Below are 21407 nucleotides of genomic sequence, written 5' to 3'. Positions count from 1 at the left end.
GAGGAGTAGCCAGATTTCCTGGCATTATTTAAAAACGATCAATTATTAAATACAAAAAACAAGTTTTTTCAACTGAAAGTAAGGAGCAACATTAAAACTTAAAACGCCCAGATATTATTACGTATATAAGGGGTTACTTCTCCACAACACCTCCCTCTTTACACTAAAGTTTGAATTCTGTCCCAATCCTTTAAGAACGGCTCCTAAAACTCTATGCTCGTTTAATTAGAACAATAAGAAGCTTTTTTGAAGTACTAAAAAACTTTTGCGTAAAGAGCGAGGTGTTGTGAAGGAGTAACCCCCTCATACACGTAATAATTTCCGTTCGTTTAAGTTTTAATGATGCTCCTTACTTTCAGTTGGAAAAAAACTTGTTCTTTTTATTCAATTAATTTAGAAAAACTTTTTCCACAATACAAGTTTTTCAAAGAATAGTAAAGAGCTTCATTAAGCCAAGAATGATCAGAAATAATGTCAAATAATCTTCCAAGTGTAAAACTACCACAAATCACTATCAATAAATAAATGACACTAAAAACCAACAGAAATTACAATAAACAGCCGAGTCAAACTCAAAACGAGCAAAAATTAACATGAGTAGGGCTGATAATTCCCATGCCTTCACAAGATCAGAACATAATTTGCGCTTTACCGAAAAAATAACGAAAACAAATGACTGTGGACTATCAGTTAAATTGATATATAATGACATTTTTTCGTTAAGGTTTTAATAATTTTTCATTTATGAAAGTAAGAAAGGTGAAAACATTTCAAGCGTATTTGTGTTGCGAGAGCAACACTTTGGTTTTGTCGTGTTTTTTTTTTTTTTTGTTCCTTTTTCGATTTCAGCTTATTCCTAGAAAGTGGTAAGGGTCTAACCTCTGCGGTTTTTACGGAAAGTGTGGACCTTAGGCCAGATTGATGAATATGACTTTATATTTTGGAAAGCTTCGTAGAACTCTTGCCTGGGGCCAAAAAGGATGGTTTTTGCTTGTCCTTGAGCCAGAGCCTATAGTGTGTGAAGTGAAGAGGAGTTGTATAGCCTATGTCAGAGAGGACTATCTGAAGTTATGCAGCCAAGCTTTCGTTTCATCAAACCATGTTTCTGCTTTCGAGTGGAAAGCTCCGTTCTAGCAGGCAAGCAGGCAGGCACCAGTTTCAAATTGAAGATGGACTAAAATCTATAAGTGTTAAATATATGCGACAGTTACCCTGCCCCACAGCCAATATATCTTCTTTGAGTGATAAATAGAAAAATTTAGAGAAGCAAAAAAGCGGCATTTTCCCACGGGTCCGAAAGTGCTGCCATCTATTGTTTCTACCCATTTCTGTTCGTGATTTCAGCTGAGTTTATCATTCGGTTTTTCGCACTTGGGATTGCGGTAGAGAAATGGTATCAGATGTGCCTCTTAAACTTTAAAAGTTCTCTCATTGCTAAAGAAATTAGAGTTTATCCTTTGCTCCTTTCTAAGTGATGACGTTAGAAAGTCAACCTACGGCAAAAAAGTCAACTTTTGAACTAAGACAGATAGATTTTTTTTTCGACGGCAGTCGATAGCTTTTGATGAGCTGATCATAGTATATGTCATCCATTTTTTTGTACAAAAATTCCTTCATGAGATATACCAGTTTGAAAGTTTAAAGGGGTTGACAACTTCAGTAGTAAGGTACACACTGAAACCAAAAATAGGCCGATACCAATTGTGAGACATATAGGGGAGTTGTAAGCAACAGTCGGCTGTTAGCTCATAATTATCCTCGGCAATGAGGGGTTCGCAACTCTTACTAGTTGGTGTACCTATTTTTTGTTTCCGTTGTATTTGATGGTAAGACCAATTTGGTTCCAGTGGTAAGACATGTAGGGGACTTGTAAGTAATAATCGGCTGTAAGGCTACAATCATCTTTAGGAATGAGGAGTTTGCAACTTTTGCGATTCGGTGTACCTAGTATGTATTTTAGCATCCTTACAGATTAACAACTTCAGCGTTTAGTCGCAGCGAGGAAACAAAACCAAAGTGTTGCTCTCGCAACACTTTACTCGGCGAAGCCGAGCAAAGGTTGCCGCAACACCTCACGTTGCCCATGCAATGTAGATCTAGTTTCTTTTCCGTAAAGCGGAAATTGCGTTCTGGTCTTGAGAAGGCATAGGGGTTATCAGCCCTACTCATGTTAATTGTGTTGCGAGAGCAACACTTTGGTTTTGTCCCGTTTTTTTTTTCATATGCCGCCGATCTCAGCTTAGTCCATGAAACTGGTAAGGGTCTAACCTGTGCGGTTTTTACGTAAAGTGTGGACCTCAGGCCGGATTGATGAATATGACATTACATTTTGGAAAGCTCCGCAGAGCTCTTACCTGGGGCCAAAAAGGATGGTTTTTGCTTGTCCACGAGCCAGAGTCTATGGTGTGCTGAAGTGAAGTTATATAGCCTATGCCAGAGAGGAGTATCTGAAGTTGTGCAGCCAAGCTTTCGTTTCATCAAACCATGTTTCTGCTTTCGAGTGGAAAGCTCCGTTCTTGCAGGCAAGCAGGCAGGCACCACTTTACTGAAGGTGGACTAAAATCCATGTGTTAAATGCATGCGGCAGTTACCCAGCCCCACAGCCAATATATCTTCTTTGAGTGATAAATAGAAAAATTTATAGAAGTAAAAATGTGGCATTTTCCCACGGGCCCAAAAGTGCTGCCATCTATTGTTTCTACCCATTTCTGTTCGTGATTTCAGCTGTGTTTTTCATTCAGTTTTTCGGACTTGGGATTGTGGTAACTTTAAAAGTTCTCATTGCTAAAGAAATTAGAGCTTATCCTTTGCTCCTTTCTAATTGGTGACGTTAGAAAGTTGGCCAACGGCAAAAAAATCAACTTTTGAACTAAGACAGATAGAACTTTTTTTCGACTGCGGTCGATAGCTCTTGATGAGCTGATCATTATAAGACATCCATTTTTGGTACAAAAATTCCTTCATGAGGTATACCAGTTTGAAAGTTTCAAGGAGTTGACAACTTCAGTAGTAAGGTACACACTGAAACGAAATCTAGGCCGATACAAATTGTGAGACATATAGAGGACTTTTAAGCAACAGTCTACTGTTAGGTGATAATCACCTTCGACAATGAGGGGATAGCAACTTTTGCTAGTTGGTGTATCTATTATTTGTTTCGAGTGTATTTGATGGTAAAGCTAATTTTGTTCCAATGGTAAGACATGTAGGAGACTTGTAAGTAATAATCTGCTGTTAGGCTACAGTCAACTTCAGCGATGAGGGGTTTGCAACTATGCTAGTTGGTGCACCCATTTATTTGTTTCCGGTTAACTTGATGCTTATCGCGGGAAAGGGACTTATAAGTAAGAATCGGTTCACTTCGGGTGAGAAACGGCTGTTAGCTCATAATCATCTTCGGCAATGAGGGGTTTGCCACTTTTGCTAGTTGGTGTACCTATTATTTGTTTCCGGTGTATTTGATGGCTAAAACAATTTGGGTCCAGTGGTAAGAAGTGTAGGGGACTTGTAAGTAATAATCGGCTGTTGGGCTACAATCATCTTGAGCGATGAGGGGTTTGCAAATTTTCCTAGTTGGTGTACCCATTTATTTGTTTCCGTTAAACTTGATGTCTATCACGGGAGAGGCACTTGTAAGTAAGAATCTTTTCACTTTGGGCTAGAAATTTGTGCAAATTGGTGCATATTGTATTCGATATCTTTAAATCTGACAGAATTAAGTGTTTACGCAACGGGTACAAATGATAATGTAAAACAATGAGGTAGTTTCGTAATAATTAGTGTCACCTATGGTATTTTAATCCTGAAAAGTTACGGATAGCTTTATAATACCAACTAGATTATATAAGATATTGTTCTAAGTTTTCATCCGTCACGATGTCTACGATTGAAAAGGACAAAGTTCAACTGGCTTCAAAGTCAATTTAGTCCCTTCTTTCGATATTATTTTGTAGTTGTTGTTTTTCAACGCTGAGGAATAGCCTTTGATCATGTGATAACTGATTGCGTTCTTGTTTGAACATACCGTTTTAAAAACTTCGATAGGCTGACATCTTCATGATTTAACTGATAGTGAAGAAACAAGCACAAACGAGAATGTAGAGATAGTTTCGTAATAATTAATAGAATGTCATCTATGGTATTTTGATCCTGAAAAGTTACGGACAGTTTTATAATACCAGCTAGATTATATTAGATATTGTTCCGAGTTTTCATCCGTCACGATGTCTACGATTGAAAAGGATAAAGTTCAAATGGCTGCAAAGTCAATTTAGTTCCTTCTTTCGATACTATTTTGTTGTTGTTTTTTTTCAACGCTGAGGAATAGCCTTTGGTCATTTGATTACTGATCGATAGTGAAGAAACAAATCCAAAGTGTTGCTCTCGCAACACTTTAGTTCGCGAGGCCGGACAAAGGTTGCCGCAACACTTCACGTTGCCGCAACACTTCACGTTACCCGGGCAACGTAGGTCTAGTTTTTGCTCGTTTTGACTTTCATCGGCTATTTATTGTAATTCTGTTCGTTTTGAGTTCCATTTATTTATTGATAGTGATTTCTGGTAGTTTTACGCTTGGAAGATAATTTGACTTTATTTTTGCTCATTCTTGGCTTAATTGAGCTCTTTACTTAACTTGTCTTGTGGAAAAAGTTTTTAAAATTAGTTTCTCTTGATGTTTTTATTTGCACAGTCTTTTTCATGGAAAGGGATTCCCCTTCCAACTTCCCCCAATGTTAACAGACCTGGTCGGGATTTGAAATAAGAGCTCTGAGACATGATTTCCTCCTAAATATCCAATTTCATTAAGATCCGGTCACCCGTTCTTAAGTTAAAAATACTTCAATTCTTCTAGTTTTTCCAAATTAACAACCTCCAGCTCCCCCAAAGAGAACGGATCCGTTCCAATTATGTCAATCACGTAAGCGTTTAAAGCGTTTCCCAAGATTACTGGTTCCCTCCTGCCCCCAATAACACTGGATCCAGTCGGGATTTAAAATAAGATATGTGAGTTATGAGGTCCTTCTAAATATGAAATTTAATTAAGATCCTATCACTCCTTCGTAAGTTAAAAATACCTTCATTTTTTCTGATTTTTCAGAATTAACCCTCCCCCCAACTTTCCCAAAGAGAGCGGATCCTTTCTGGTTATGTCAATCACGTATTTATGACTTGTGCTTATTTTTCCCACCAAGTTTCATTTCGATCCCTCCACTCTAAGCGTTTTCCAAGATTTTAGGTCCCCCCAAATCCCCCCAATGTCACCATATCAAGTCGGGATTTAACATAAGAGCTCTGAGACACGACATCCTTTCAAATATCTAATTTTGTTAAGATAAGATCACTCCTTTGTAAGGTAAAAATACCTCATTTTTCTGATTTTTCAGAATTAACCCCCCCCCGGCTCCCCAAAAGAGAGCAGATCCATTCCAGTTATGCCAATCACGTATCTAGGACTCCCCCTCCAACTTCCCCTCCAACTCCCCCCAATGTCACCGGATCCGGTCGGGACTTCATTTTTCTATTTTTTTCGAATTAACCGGCCCCACACTCCCCCAGATGGTCAAATATGGGAAAAGACTATTTCAAATTTAATCTAGCCTGGTCCCTGATACGCCTGCCAAATTTCATCGTCCTAGCTTATCTGGAAGTGCCTAAACTAGCAAAACCGGGACAGACAGACAGACCGACCGACCAACCGACTGACAGAATTTGCGATCGCTATATGTCATTTGATTAATACCAAGTGCCCCAAACACAGTGCCCCATGCCCCCCCCCAAAAAAAAAATATGGAGCTGTCTTCGACAAAAATACATAATTAATATGTATAAATATTCAACATAAGACAACAGTTAATAATGAAAAAACTAATAACTATCTAGTTCAACATTGTAATAATGGTAAATGTTCCATATCAGATATAACTCTCACAATTTTAGAAAATTTAGAATTAGAAAATTTAAATAAAGAAGAGAAGAATAATAGACTACGTAAACAGGAGGATTTCTGGATCCATACTCTTGGTACAGCTTATCCTTTTGGGCTAAATGATCGTGTAGCAAAATATGGTGACATGTCTCATGTTGTTGTTAAATGTATTGATGGTTTTATGGGCCATCCTTCTTTTACTTGTCCTACTAAACGTAAAAAACGATCGAGAGGACATAGGAAAAATAATAGAAAAATGAATTAGATGTACATATGCTTTCTATAGATCTATGCCAGCTACTTGAATCTAGGGGTATGATTTCTGTAATAAAATATCTAAATAATTTATCCAAGAGGAATTTAATAAAACTTTTCTGGATTGTTAAGAATAATACAGCTCTTGATTATAATTTTAAAGTAATATGTGATACAATTTGCATTCTAACTAAAACGAAATTTATTTCAAAAAAGAAAAAGTTCGATAAGATTAGTAATAAGGATAACAGATTATATTTACCTATTAATTTTACTTGTAAGCAGATTGAAGATATTAATTTACCAGAAATTTTAAATCAGCGGCATGTGAAACAGGCCCTTCCTAGTAATTTGAATTATAATGATAGTCCAGTTTTAACTTATAAATTTTCAAAAACTATTGGGCAAATTATTTTTAATTATAATTTAATACTAAAAAGATTAGATAGTGATATAAATTGGAAACCGGTTTGTAATTGTAAGCAACTTGGCCCATTTGTAAATCCTACTTACAAACATGTTATAACAGGGGACTTGTCAATAATAAAGCAAGATGATCTTCAAATTATAATGAATAAAGGGGCTAATTTCCGTCTTTCTCATCATCTGAAACCATCGAGTGTTCTTGATGGCTTGGAAAATGATTTTGATTTATTTATTGATAAGTGGTGTAAGAAAGAGAATAAAAATAAAGAGAGATTTCAAAGTTGGAAGAATTTAATTATTAGTAGAATAAGAAATAAAATATATTCTAACTTAAAAAATAGTAACACTAAATCATTATTTTATAATGCGAAGATTAAACAAGCAATTGCTAATCTAAAGAATGAATTTGTAATTGTGCCAGTGGATAAAGCTAATAATAATTTTGCCATAATTTGTCAGAAGCTGTATTGTGATATCTTAAAAAGGGAGTTATGCACAACTAATGTTTACGAAAAGGTAAATATAGAGGATGAGAATTTAATTGAAAAGACTGAAGAAATACTTTTTAAAAATTTTAATATTAAAATAATTGACAATGATAAAAAGTTCCCTTTCCTATATTGGACTGTAAAATTTCATAAGAATCCCCCTAAACCACGGTTTATTGCTGGAGCAGCTAAATGTCCAACCCGCATTGCTGCTACTGACCTCTCTCTAATTTTAAAGGAAATTGTAAATAAACTTAAAACCTATTGTTCTGGTATTAAAAAATTTTCGAATTTTAATCCATATTGGAGTGTTAATAGTTCACTGCAGGTGATAGATTCTTTAACAATGGTTTCAGCTAAAAGAATTGAGTCTTTCGATTTTGCGACAATGTATACTAATTTATCGCTTAATGTAGTGTTTGATAATTTAAAAACTGTTATCAAGAAATCTTTCCTCTTATCTAGTAAAAGGTTCTTAAAAATAGACATTTATAATAAAAAAGCTATATGGACAAATTTCTTTAATACTACAGTTAACTTGAGATGTTACAGCTTGGATATGATTTTTGAGTTATTAGAATATGTTTTATACAATACTTATATAAGATTTGGGGGTGATTTGTACAAGCAAATTGTGGGAATTCCCATGGGGGGGAATGCCAGCCCATTTATAGTTGACTTGTTTTTAAGTCAACTAGAATATAAATATATGATGGATAAGAATAATCCAATTAATTTAAAACATGTTTTGTCAAATAATAAAAGATATTTAGATGATATTTTGGTCTTAAATTGTAAGGATTTCATTGATATTTCTAAAAATATATATCCATCAGAGCTTATTCTTCAGCCTAGTCATGGCGCTGGTCATGAAGATCATTTCTTAGATTTAAATATTAATATTTGTGATAATAATAAATTAAGTTTTAAAATGTATAATAAAACGGATGATTTTGATTTTGAAGTGATTCGCCATTTATATTCCCTGTGTTCTGGTCGTTATTTGTGTCCCGGTGTCCCAGTCTGTAATATCTCTTTGAGTGTCCCGGTCGTCATTTATATTCCTTGTGTCCCGGTCGTCATATGTGTCCCAGTCTGTAATTTCGTCAGTCATATCCCGGTGTCCCTGTCGTCATTTGTATCCCGGTGTCCCGGTCTGTATATACATTCGTTTTTGAATTGGTATATGATGAAATAAATTTTTTGTTTTTTTCCTTTTTTTTAGTTTTTTTTTGGTTTTTACCTTTTTTAGCTTTTTTAGTTTTTTTTTCTTTTTAGTTTTTCTTTTTTTTATTTTTTATTTTTATTTTTTTAGTTTTCTTTTTCTCCTTTATTTTGCAGTTTTTTTCCTTTTTTTAGTTTTTTTCTTTTTCAGTTTTTAGTTTTTTTTAGTTTTTTTATTAGTTTTTAGTTGTTTTTTTCTTTTTAGTTCTTTTGTAGTTTTTACCTTTTTTTCTTTTTTTTAGTTTTTAGTTTTTTACCTTTTTTTTATTTTTTTTTAGTTTTTTAGCTTTTTTTAATTTTTTTAGTATTTTCTTTTTATTTTTTTTTTGTAGTTTTACCTTTTATAGTTTTTTTTTCTTCTTTTGTATTAATGCTAAAGCCAAGGTTCGAACCTGGAACCTCTCGGACCTAGAACCTGGAACATAACGCTTTACCAACTCAGCTACTTCGGCTTGAATACATTCGTTTTTGAATTGGTATATGATGAAATAATTCAGACGTCATATGCGGACAGACAGACAGACACACAGACAAACAACTTATTTTTTCTTAAACACTTATAATGACGTCATATACTAAGCATCGTCATAACAAACATGACGACAACTAACTTTATGACGACATACGGCTCAATCCTTATAATGACGTCAGTCGACAGACAGACAAAAACGCTTAGATTCGAGGGATCGGGATGAAACTTGGTGGGAAAAATAAGCAGAAATCTTAGATACGTGATTGATATAATTGGAACGGATCCGCTCTATTTGGGGGAATTGGGGGGAGGGTTAATTCGGAAAATGAGGTATTTGTAACTTCCGAACGGGTGATCAGACCTTAATGAAATTTGATATTTAGAAGGATCTTGTGCTTTAAAGCTCTAATTTTAAATTCCGACCAGATCCTGTGACATTGGGGGGGGGGGGGGGGAGTTGGCGGAAGAAACCGGAAGTCTTGGAAAACGTGAAAAATATTTTTATCTTACGAATAGGTGATCGGATCTTAATGAAATTTGATATATGGAAGGATCTTATGTCCCAGATGGTTCATTTTTGACTCGAATTGGATCAGGGGACATAAGGGGTTGTAGGAGGGAAACAGAAATCTTGGAAAACGCTTAGAGTGGAGAGATCGGGATAAAAATTGATGGGAAGAATAAGCACAAGTTCTAGATACGTGATTGACATAATTGGAACGGATCCGTTCTCTTTGGTTGAGCTGGGGGGGGGGTTAATTTGGAAAAACTAGAAAAATTGAGATATTTTTAACTTAAGAACGGGTGATCGTATCTCAATGAAATTTGATATTTAGAAGGAATTCATGTCTCAGAGATCTTATTTCAAATCTCAACCAGATGGAATCGGGATGAAGCTTGGTGGATAGGATAAGCAAATGTCGTAGATACGTCATTTACGTAACCGTACTGGATTCGCTCTCTTTGGGGGAGGGGTTCAGTGCTTTGGCGAGTTTGGTGCTTCTGGACGTGCTATGACGATGAAAATTGGTAGGCGTGTCAGGGAGCTGCACAAATTGTCTTGATAAAGTCGTTTTCCCAGATTCAACCATCTGGGGGGCTAAAGGGAGAAGAAAAATAGAAAAATGAGGTATTTATAACTTACGAGTGGGTGATCGGATCTTAATGAATTTTGATATTTAGAAGGACATCGTGACTCAGAGCTCTTATTTTAAATCCCGACCGGCATTAAGCCTCTAATTTCCCTTTTAAATCAATCTATTGATTCTTAGAAAAATTGTTAGAGCTCATACAATATCAGCTCTTGGCTCTTAGCTCTTCTGGCCTCGTCACAAGTGCCATATGAGCTCTTGGCTCTTGTTTCTATATTTCTTATCACTTGGAAGAGAAAGATGCACACTTGCCCACATTTAGCTAAAAAATAGAAAATGTAATTATGATGCGCTGGCTATGAATTATGCCGTAAGACAGACAATTTCTGCCCCACTTTCCATTTGTTAACAATAGAAGAACACAGAGGCTGGGCAAGAAGTCAAACAATCAATAACCTTTTCGGAAACTTTGCGTTCATCTGATAGTCTGTGGGTTTAATGATGGTTCATATAGTCTCAATTGATTATCACATACACAGTCAAAGGAATAGCTTTGTCTTATACCAATTGTTATGATGCAAAAATATTCATAATTTTGACCAATTTGACCTTCTACACTGGAGGTACTATGCTTCAAGTATGTATGATTTGAACTATGGCTTTTGCTCTATCTTTTGTTTTTTCAAGTGCGTAAAATTAATTACTTCAAGCATTGGATTATGCGTTCATAGACAAGACTTCATAATGTGGGCTACCAAAATTGCATTACATCTTTGTTCCTCCAGATTCGTGATTCCCAACGTGGGGTGCAGGCCCCATTATTGGGGCATGAAAATATTCTGGTGGGTAATGGGCAGGACTTGACCCTCTGGCTGACTATATTTTAGATCCGTGATTTCTAACGTGGGATACATGCCTCACCAACGGAGCATGGCAATATTCTGGTGGATAATGGACAGGACTTGTACCCTCTGGCTGACTACATTTTTGATCCGTGATTTCCAACGTGGGATACAGGCCCCACTGGTGGGTCATGGGCAGGACGTGCACCCTTTGGCTGATTACACTTTCGAGCCCTAAATTAAAAAAAGATAATGTGAATGACGCTACATTCATATGTATTTGTAGAGCAAAAAAGATATATGATAGTATTGTAATAACGTCAAGCATTGTATAAAAGGTGTTTTATATAGACAATATTTCTCATTAGCATAAAATATGCCTAGAGAACGACCTGAAAAAGCACCAAGTTGATTTAGCGAATACCAACGGCCTTTTAAGTTTCTTTCTGGTGAATACAAGTTAAAACATTGAACAACAAAATTTAAACATCACGAGGGACATAATTTAGAAATGCCTGGGTGGGGCGTGACCTGAAGTCGGTTGGGAGCCACGGTTTTAACGCTTAATTTTGAGCTAACAAATTTTTCCATGTGAATGACGTCACATTCATATTCATTTAAAAAGTAAAAACTATATATATGATAGGATTGCAATGACGTCATGCATTGTATAAAAGCTGTTTTATATGGACAATATTTTTCATTAGTATTAAATATGCATACCAGAACACAAAAAAAATAATAAAAACACCAAGTTAATGGTATTATGAGGTTTCTTCAGGTGAACACATGTAAAATTTTGAATAACAAAATTTTAACATCACGAGGGGACACTGGTGTTTTATAAATGTGTAGAAGGGTCATGGCCCAAAACCAGCTAGGAACCACTGCTATAGCCGAACCAGCTAGGAACCTATAGCCGAACATAAGTTCGGCTATAGGAACGCTGTAAAATGTTGCTTGGATGACCTTGCCTTCTTTGACCCTTTGGTGTTAAATCGTTCACTATTCAACCGTGAGGAGAACTTCCAAAACTATGAAAAGAGGTTAAAGTAAATCGACCTCATAGTTGGTTTTTATTATTTTTCCAGGAGTCAGACAGTCTTTTTTTTTGGGGGGGGGGGGGTCAAACCGGTAACCCCTCTGGATACAACCTTGGATAGAATTCACCTTAATGACAGTAAATTCGATTAATCAAATTACGACTATTTATACTTCCAGCTTGTGTTATTGGGACCTTTTTCCTACCAATGAATAAATTTTGAACCTTTCTTAACGTGGTTGTCCTGTTATTGGTATAATCAAAAATCTCCAAGTTTCTCCATTTTGTCCTGGAATAATAAGATTACTAAAATATTGGTTATAGTCTAATGCTTGTAATTCTGTTTGGGGGAAATAAGGTACACAAATAGAACGCTTCTTTTGAAAGAAAAGATTTCACCTCGTAGATTACTTTAATAAAAAAAAAGTGTTTTTAACTGAACGTAAGTAGCAACACTAAAACTTAATACGAATAGTAACTATCTGTACATGAGGGGGCTGCCCCCTCCTCATCCCTTGCTCTTTACACTAAAGTCTTGAAGTTCTTCAAAAATACTTCTCATTCAATTTCAACAGCCCTGTTTTGAGCAGTGTTTCTTAAAGAAATGTGACAAAATGTCAAACTTTAGCGTAAAGAGGGAGGGATTCAAAATTTTTGTTCATTTTAATTTCTCTCCTTACTTTCAGTTCAAAAAGCTTGCTTTTTATTTGATTTACGACCTTTTTCAAATCATGCCAGGAAATCCCTTTCCCTCCTCCGATATAAAATTTCCCCTGAAAAATCTCCTCTGGAACTTTTTTCCTCTAGGAAAATTCTTCTCGTTGAATTTCTTCCCGTAGAAAGTTATTCCCCCTCAAAAACTTCATATATTTCTTGATAATAAATACTATGTGCGAACAATGGGCAAATGGGCACACAATGGACATAGCCCCTTTCCCTAGGGGCTACGGGGATTTATCATCTCCAAAGGTATAGTTATTGAACCTTTAAACTATGCCGAATCAAATGAATGTCTGATTTGATCGGATGTCTTAAAAAAAAAGTCTGATTTGATCGGATGTCTTAAAAAACAAACAAAAAAAACACTTGCAGCCCTTTTTGGGTCCAAGCTTTTTGGCTACTTAAACAGGGCAGTAGAACTTCTGATTTCCGTACTAATGAGCCTTCTCCCGAACTTCTAGGACCACTGGTTTGATACGATCATCCCTCGAAAAAAAAAACAACAACAAATAAACACACATCTGGCATATTTCTTCTGGCGAACAAAAAATCCGCATTTTTGTAGATAATAGGTTGAAACCTCTGCAGTATTATTTTCGGATGTGCTGAATCTGATTTTCATTAGGATTGCTTGACTTTTTGGGGGCGTTTCTTTTCTTTTTAAAATATCAAGCAAATTGCTCTGGCTCTTAACTTTTGGTGAATAACATTAAACTTAATGAATTCTATATGTTTGGAATCAAACAGTTCGTGGTAACGAACTGTAGTAAGGAGCGACCCGGCTCAATAGTAACCAAAACTCTATAAAATGGAATTTTGATACCAATAACTACATCAAAAGAATTGCATTTTAATTCTAATTTTAAATATATAAGTTTCATCAAGTTTAGTCTGACTCATCAAAGTTACGAGCCTGACAAAATGTGCCTTATTTTAGAAAATAGGGGAAAAAACCCATGCAAGTCATAGAATCGTTACGAAAATCCCACCATCAGATTCAGCGTATCAGAGAACGCTATTGTAGAAGTTTCAAGCTCCTATCTACAAAAATATAGAATCGTGTATTTTTTTGCCAGACGGCAGATCACGGATGCGTGTTTATTTGTTTGTTTGTTTTTGTTTTTTCCCAGGGGTGATCGTATAAATCCAGCGGTCCTAGAATCTTGCGAGAGGGCTCATTCTAACGAAAATGAAAATGAAAATGCCCTTTTTGAGTGGCCAAAAAAATTGGAGGGCACTTAGGCCCCCTCCCACACTAATTATTTTTCCAGAGTCACCAAATCCAAATTCTGAGATAGCCATTTTACTCAGCGTAGTCAAAAAACCTTATAACTATGTCTTTGGGGACGACTTACTCCCCCACAGTCCCCGTGGGAGGGGCCACAAGCTGCAAACTTTGACCAGTGCTTACATATAATAATGGTTATTTGGAAGTGTACAGACGTTTTCAGGGGATTTGTAGGTTGGAGGGGGGGTTGAGAAGAGGGGAATGTGTTGGAGGAACTTTCCATGGAGGAATTTGTCATGGGGGAAGAAAATTTTAATGAAGGGAGCGCAGGATTTTCTAGCATTATTTAAAAAAAATGAAAAAATAAATGTGAAAAAGTTTTTTCAACTGAAAGCAAGGAGAAGCATTAAAACTTAAAATGAACAGAAATTATTATGCAAATGATGGACTTACCTCCTCCTAATACCTCACTCTTTTCGCGTTTACGCTAAAGTATTTTTAGTAATTTCAACTATTTATTCTACGGCTTTTGTGAGTCAGGGGTCATTTTTAAGAAATTGGGACAAAATTTAAGCTTTAGTGTAAAGAGCGAGGTACTAACGTGGGGGGGGGGAACCCCTTCATATACGTAATAAAAACATGAGAATACAGAAGTTCGTCACGTAAGCTAATTTGTAAGTTACATATATCTTTTACCAATAAAAACATTCGTAAAGAATCAAAAGTTCTAGTGCCCTTTTTAAGTAACCAAAAAATTGGGGGGCAACTAGGCCTCCTCCTCCGCTCCTTTTTTCTCAAAATCATTCGATCAAAACTATGAGAAAGCCATTTAGCCAAAGAAATAAATATGCAAATTTCGTTTTAAATATTCATCTGCGGAGAGCCAAAATCAAAACATGCGTTGATTCAAAAACATTCAGAAATTAAATTAAAAAAAAAACAAGTCTTTTTGAGGGAAAGTAAGGAGTGACATTAAAACTTGAAACGAACAGAAATTACTTCGTATATGAAATGGGCTGCTTCCTCATCAACGCCTCGCTCTTTACGCTGAAGTTTTTTTTACTGTTTTAAAAAGTAGAGTTAAGAGAAAGAGTCAAACTTTAGCGTAAAGAGCGGTTTTTTTTAAATTTAATCAGGATAAAAAGACAAGCTCTTTTGTCTTTTTGACAATTGGTATGCAAGTGAGGAGCAGTCTTGCTCCTCACTTACGTTTCGTTACCGATCACTAACTGTTTGATATCCAAAATTGGCAATTCTTATTTCTTTCAATCCTTTTTGCAGTCAGGGAACAAAGAAAATTTGAGGAAGATGTCATGTATGTCACCTTTAGATATGTTTCAGAATACTAATGAAGCTCCATAATGGACTAATGATTGCTTTTAATTCCTTATCAATGTTAAAGAAGATGTGGTACATGATCTACTTTCTTCTTTTACTGGTGCGTTTGTATAACGATTTAAAATTACTGTAGCGGTTACACCTATCAATAGTCGTTCTAATCCAGAATAATTGCAATGTAAGATGAAATTAAAAGATCGGTGGTAAATGTTTAATGACGTAAAAAGCACATAAGCACTTTCTTACGTCTGTGTGTGTGGGAGAGGTAGGAAGTGGGCAAGGGTTTAAATCATGAGAGCAGTAGTTATGCCTCTCTGCTTTCGAGCACACCCATAGCCGCTACTCCTTTATTCCTTTAATGATCTAAGTTGAATGGCGATTCCATAGGAGCCAGAAGGTTTTTGTTACGTCGTAGGGGGTGTTTTCTAAGATATGCAGGTGTCTGTTACGTAATAGGGAATATTTACTTTTGGCTGTTACATAATAGGGCTTGGGGTGTTTCATGATAGGACTTGTTAAAGACCTTTGATCAAGTGGAGAAGTCCCGATTGTAACTGAGGGGGACACAACGCGAATGTTACGTAATGACGGTACATAGTGGGATGGGACGCAATCTTCCGTGACATCCTTGCGAAAAAAATTCGCAAAACAGGTTTGTCAAAGAATAGGATTGTCAAATTTTTATACAATCCTAATAAAGGGGGCTAATGCCAGAATTGCCTCTCGCTCAATTGGACTATCCATCTTGGCATTTCTACAATTAGCCAAGACTTGATGCCCACAACTATTCCATTTTAATTCTAAAATTGACAATCTTATAGGATTGTTAAAGAACGTCATTAGGCCAATAATAAGCAGAAATAAATTCAAATAATTTTCGAAGTGTAAAACTACAACAAATCAACATCAATAAATGAATTAAACCCAAAAACAACAGAAATTACAATAATTAACCGATTCAAACTCAAAACGAGCAAAAATTAACATGAAAGCTTGATAAAAAAATTTTGCGTAAAGAGTGAGGTCTTGAGGAGGAGGCAACCAATTTCATATGCGTAATAATTTCTGTTCGTTTTAAGGTTTGATGTTGCTCCTTACTTTCAGTTGAAAAGCTTGCTCTTTTTTAATTTCATTACTTACAGATAGTATTTGTTAATAGGAAACATACGGAACAAGTTTTTTAAAGAAAAGTAAAGAGCCTCATTAAACCAAAAATTAGTAAAAATAAAGTCAAATGATTTTCAAAGTAAAAACTATGGAATCTAATAGAAAAAAAATAAATGATATAAAATGTCTTTTGTATAAAAAAGACTATGTAAATAAAAAATGAGCAGAAATTAATTTTAAAAACTTTTTCTACAAAACAAGTTTGTCAACGAATAGTGAAAAACCTCGTCAAGCCAAAAATGAGTATAAATAAATTCAAATAATTTTCCAAGCGTAAAACTACCGCAAATTACCATCAATAAATGAATTGACCCAAAACATAAGGAACAAGGTCTTGTGGAAGGGGCAACTTTTTTTTTTACTTTGACTTCTATTTACATAATAAACAAAAATATAAACTATTATAGATATAAATCACTACGCCAGGAAAAAATTTAAATTGTGGTAATACGTAGTGATTAACTACATAAACATTCCTAAAGGCATCCTAAATTAATAATAGTAATAGTAGAAAAAACCTACATAAATGTTCCTAGAAGCATCCTACACTATTTAAAATAACAATGAAAAAAGAAAAAGGTAATCGCCTTCTCTCGAAAACCCCCCGGGTAACAACCATCATCCAAATACAACTCCATCCACCCCAACCCCTTGAACCCGCTCCTCCCTCCAGCCCTATAACCCACTCCAATCCCCCCCAAAAAACTAAAAACTAATTCCTCAACAAATGCCCGTTTAATCTTTTTTTGAACTGTGGGAGGTGGTCAGCCTCCCTAACACTCACAGGAAGTGAATTCCATATAGGAAGGCCAAAATGCTTCAAAATAAAAGCTGATCTTACACTATTTTGAATATCCACAAGCAAGTTATCACATCTTCTTGTATGATGCTCATGAACAGAACTTCTAAAACGGTAAAACTCATTAAAAGCTTCCGGGACTAGATTATGCACACAATTACACACAAAATCGCCGCTTTATAGTCCCTTATCTGTCCAACATCGAGTAGCGTTAAAGACTTCAAGCATCCACTGGTGTTCTTAACAACTTTTACGTAATTCCCAATTATTCTTGCTGCTTTATTTTGTAGAATTTGCACACGCTTGTAATTAACATAAAAATTGATGCTCCAAACTAAACATCCGTATGATATATACGGGTAGATTATTGCAAAATATGTCGTGCGAAGGGTACGCTCCGGCAGAATATGCTTCAGTCTTCTGAGAATTCCAACTCCACGTGCAATTTTGGCGGAAATAATGTTGCTATGATGCTTCCACGAAAGATTAGAATCAATATGGAAGCCATTGTACCGCAGTGATTTAACTGGTAAAATAGGCTTTTCACCTAATAGGAATTTACTATTTACATCAACAGAATCACCTACTCTATAGAATTTCAGTAAAAACATTTTCTTTACATTTTGCACCGCAAACTTAAACTTGTAAACACCTTTAATCTTTCGAGAGCATCATTAGCTTTTACTATTAAATCATCGACTTATTTTGCAAATACTGTTAGCGCAGTGTCATCCGCAAAAGAAGAAATACATGCATCTTGCAGATCAAAGCGCATCATATCCATGTAAACTAGATAAAGTAAACGGTCCAGCACAGAGCCCTGAGGTACACCACACTTCACAGGAAAAGACGATGAGACTATATCATTAAAAATAACTTTAAGGGACCTACTGTAAATATAGTTCTCAAACCATCTTAGACAAACTTCATTTATTCCAAGACTTCTCATTCGATGAAGCAATACTCGGTAGCCAACCATGTCAAATGCTTTTCTAATGTCAATGAAAATAAACATAGGTATGTTACCTGAGTTTAATGCACAGTTAACACCTTGAACCAGGTGTTGTAAGGCGTGCGTCATGGAATGACCCTTACGAAACCCAAACTGTATCTGACTCAAAAGCCTATTCATCTGAAGTAAATTATAGAGCCGTTTGCGTACCACTTTCTCCAGTACCTTTGAAAAGATGGGTAGAATTGAATTGATATGAGTCTCCAGTTTTCTATATCTGACTTGCGACCACCTTTGTGAAGTGGAATGACCTTCGCCGCCTTAAACTGCACCGGAAAACTTCCCTTTTTTAGCGAAAGATTAATGATAAAAACTAGACAGGGAAGAATATATCCTAAAATCATTTTTAAGAGCTCGAAGGAACAAACCATCAACACCGACAGAATTAGACTTAAGTGACTGCACAACTTTACGTACTTTTTCACTCGTGCACGGCTGAAATTCCATATTTAAAGTTTCACCTCGGACGTCATTAATAGTATTGTAGTTCATTTCATTATATTGGTTGCTAACACTAGATTGCACCTCGGAACCATATTTGAGAAAAAATTTGCAAACTTGTTTACAATTTCAGTTGAATCACCAAGGTTACAAGGCCTGCACCCATCGAAATTAATGTCTGCCGTGGTCTCTTCCCTTACCACCCATGATCTCATTTAAAATATTCCGCGTTTCTTTCATATTACCTTTACTTTCCTCCAACTTATTTCCATAATAATCAAACATTGTTTTTCTCCTCATTTTATTCACCAGACTTCTCTGCTTTGTAAATAAAATAAAAGACTCATCAATTTTGGAATTTAAATATGTTTCATAAAGCCGATTTCTTAATTCTATTTGGTCAATTATCTCCTCTGTTATCCATGGTTTACGGGGAACAACCTTCTTTGATTTAAAAACTTTTACTGGACGTGTCCTTTCATAAATAAGGTGAACGACTTCCATCAGACAACCCAGAGCTTTAGTAAGGCATTCATTCTCTTCAAACAATTGGCTTTAGTCTATTACACTCATTTCATCTGAAAACTAGGAGATTTCCTTTTTTCGTCAGTCGAAATTTTAGCTTTTTTTCTTGACTCGTTTAACACATTTTTACAACAAATTTTAGCTGAGAGTGGAATATGATCAGAACCAGGAAACATGATTACATCGGAAAAACTACGATTCAAATCAATTGAACAAACAAATATATTGTCAATAATCGAAGCAGATTACAACTCCTTTTATATACGTGATAATTTCCGTTCGTTTAAGTTTTGATGTTGCTCCTTACTTTCAGTTGAAAAAAAATTAGTTCAACGGTTTAATTTCTAATCATTTTTAAATAATACCGGGAAACCCGGCTCCCTCTCCATGAAAAATTCTGGTACTTATGTATTGTACGTCACTCGCTCAAGTTTACGATGTGGAAAACTCGAGAACAAACCGGTTTCTTCGTTAGTTTCTTCGTAACTATAGGAATGAATTTGGGCTATATTATTTGCACATTAGGGGGGAGGGAAAGGTCTAGTGGGTCTGCATGCAAAATGTGTTAAGTACAGTTATTATGCATATTATTATGCATTATTATGCATATTATTATGCATATATTATGAAGTAAGAATTGTTTTCTAAATTCAAACAGTCCAAATACTTTACCCCCCCCCCCACCGCTTATGTGCAAATATAAGCCCAAAATATATATTTGTCGTCTATTTTGTCACTTGTCTCACGCTAAGCTGAAAGAAACTAGCATAGAAACCGGTTTGTGCTCGAGTTTTACACAGTGTAAACTTGAGTAATTGGTGCATAATACACAAATACCAAAATTCCTTCCCCTGCAGAGGATAAAAAACAGCTCAAATAAAATTATCAAATTCGGAAAGCCTTATTTTTCACAGGGGGGTCTGATTTTCCGGGGAGATATTTTCCGCAGGGTGGGGGGTATTTCCACTAAGGGATCTTCCGTCGGGGGAATTTTTTGTTGGGGGTATTTTCCGCGGAGGGCTCTTTCTAAGGGGGGTATTTGTCACGGGGTCGGCGGCATTTTTCGCAGGATATTTTCCGTTGGGTAAACGCCGACCACCGCCACAGTGCTCCCAGGCTGTTAAAAGAATTTATCTGCAATATCCTACTTATGGCTAAGGTTATTAAGTTGAAAATTTTAGAGAATGCTGATGGGGGCCCATTTTTAAGTGTAAAGGGATGCTGAGTGCCTCAAAAGGAGAATTTTAATGCCCAGATTTCATAACTCTCCTCCAATGTTGAGGTAAATATCTCCACTGTTGGGGTGTCTCGGATAATAATCTGAAAAAGAGAACATTTTTCTCTAAACCTTAATTAGAATCTGAAATTTGACAATTTACATCTAAAATTCATTTGCCTATCCATCGCAGGGCTTACCTATAAGGCAATACGGTACTTTAAAATCATATTACCAATCTCAGCTTCGGAAGACCGTCACAAAGACAAAGGGCCCTTTAATGAATTCTCCCAGAGAACTAGCCATCATCGAGATCCGTTGAGAATTTATGGTATGACTATCAGACTGTAGAATTTTATGGCCCTTTTGTTGACAAGCTTGTCAATCGAAGCTGCTTTGGATTACAGGGAACTGCCAAATGGATCATATAATAATTCCTTTTAATTCATTTTTAGCGTTTTCCAGATATCCAATTCCTTCTTCTGTTACATGTCATTACAGCACGAATTTAGGGACCTTATCCTCTAAGATCGGCCTAGTTTTGGACTCAAGAAATGCAAAATGGGGAATAACATCTAGTTTCCACCGAGCTCTGTTAAAATCTGACTACCCGACTGTGTTATATGTCCAGCTTATAAAAATTCTGTCGCCTTCCCCGCTTCCACATTCTCCTTAGTGGTGGGATCTGGTCCAGACCCAAAAGACTAGACAACTGGGGAGCTTACCTCTGACCATCTCTGATTGAAATCCGACAAACCATTCTGGTAGATGTGATGATAAGAATTATAAAAGAGTCTAACATTTCACTGATCCATAAGAATTTCACTTTTGAGCTAGGATTTTTTTCATTATGTTCCTTTTACTTTCCTTATTTACGAACCAAAATCAAACTCTCCGAAATTTGCCAACTATAACCTTAAAATTACTATGGAGCAAATTTAAATACTTTGCCACAAATTACGACCAACCACCAGCAATTCGTCCATACTTTTGCTAAATATCTATCGGAATAATTATAAATTATGCTTAGCTTTTTTTTGAATATCTCATCAAAAGGGACAAAAAGAAGGAGGAAGCTGCAGAATAAATTAAAAAAAAAAATGCAGAATAAAATACAGATAAATTTTCATTGATCAATTTGCAAAGCTTAGAGTAGTAGAAATTAGAACCTTAGCACAATCATCGCTATTCAGAA

At 35.8% G+C, this 21407-nt stretch overlaps 1 protein-coding gene across 1 annotated transcript in view; it reads left to right on the top strand.

Moving 5' to 3' along the window:
* LOC136031234 (arrestin domain-containing protein 4-like) overlaps positions 1-21407 on the top strand; it is a 111420-nt gene that overhangs the window by 12204 nt on the left and 77809 nt on the right. The window lies entirely within an intron of this gene.

The sequence above is a fragment of the Artemia franciscana genome, chromosome 9, assembly GCF_032884065.1.
Source record: "Artemia franciscana chromosome 9, ASM3288406v1, whole genome shotgun sequence".
Classification (NCBI taxonomy): Eukaryota; Metazoa; Arthropoda; class Branchiopoda; order Anostraca; family Artemiidae; genus Artemia; species Artemia franciscana.
The sequence above is the reverse complement of the archived record's forward strand: the minus strand, read 5'-3'. Positions and strand labels throughout refer to the sequence as shown.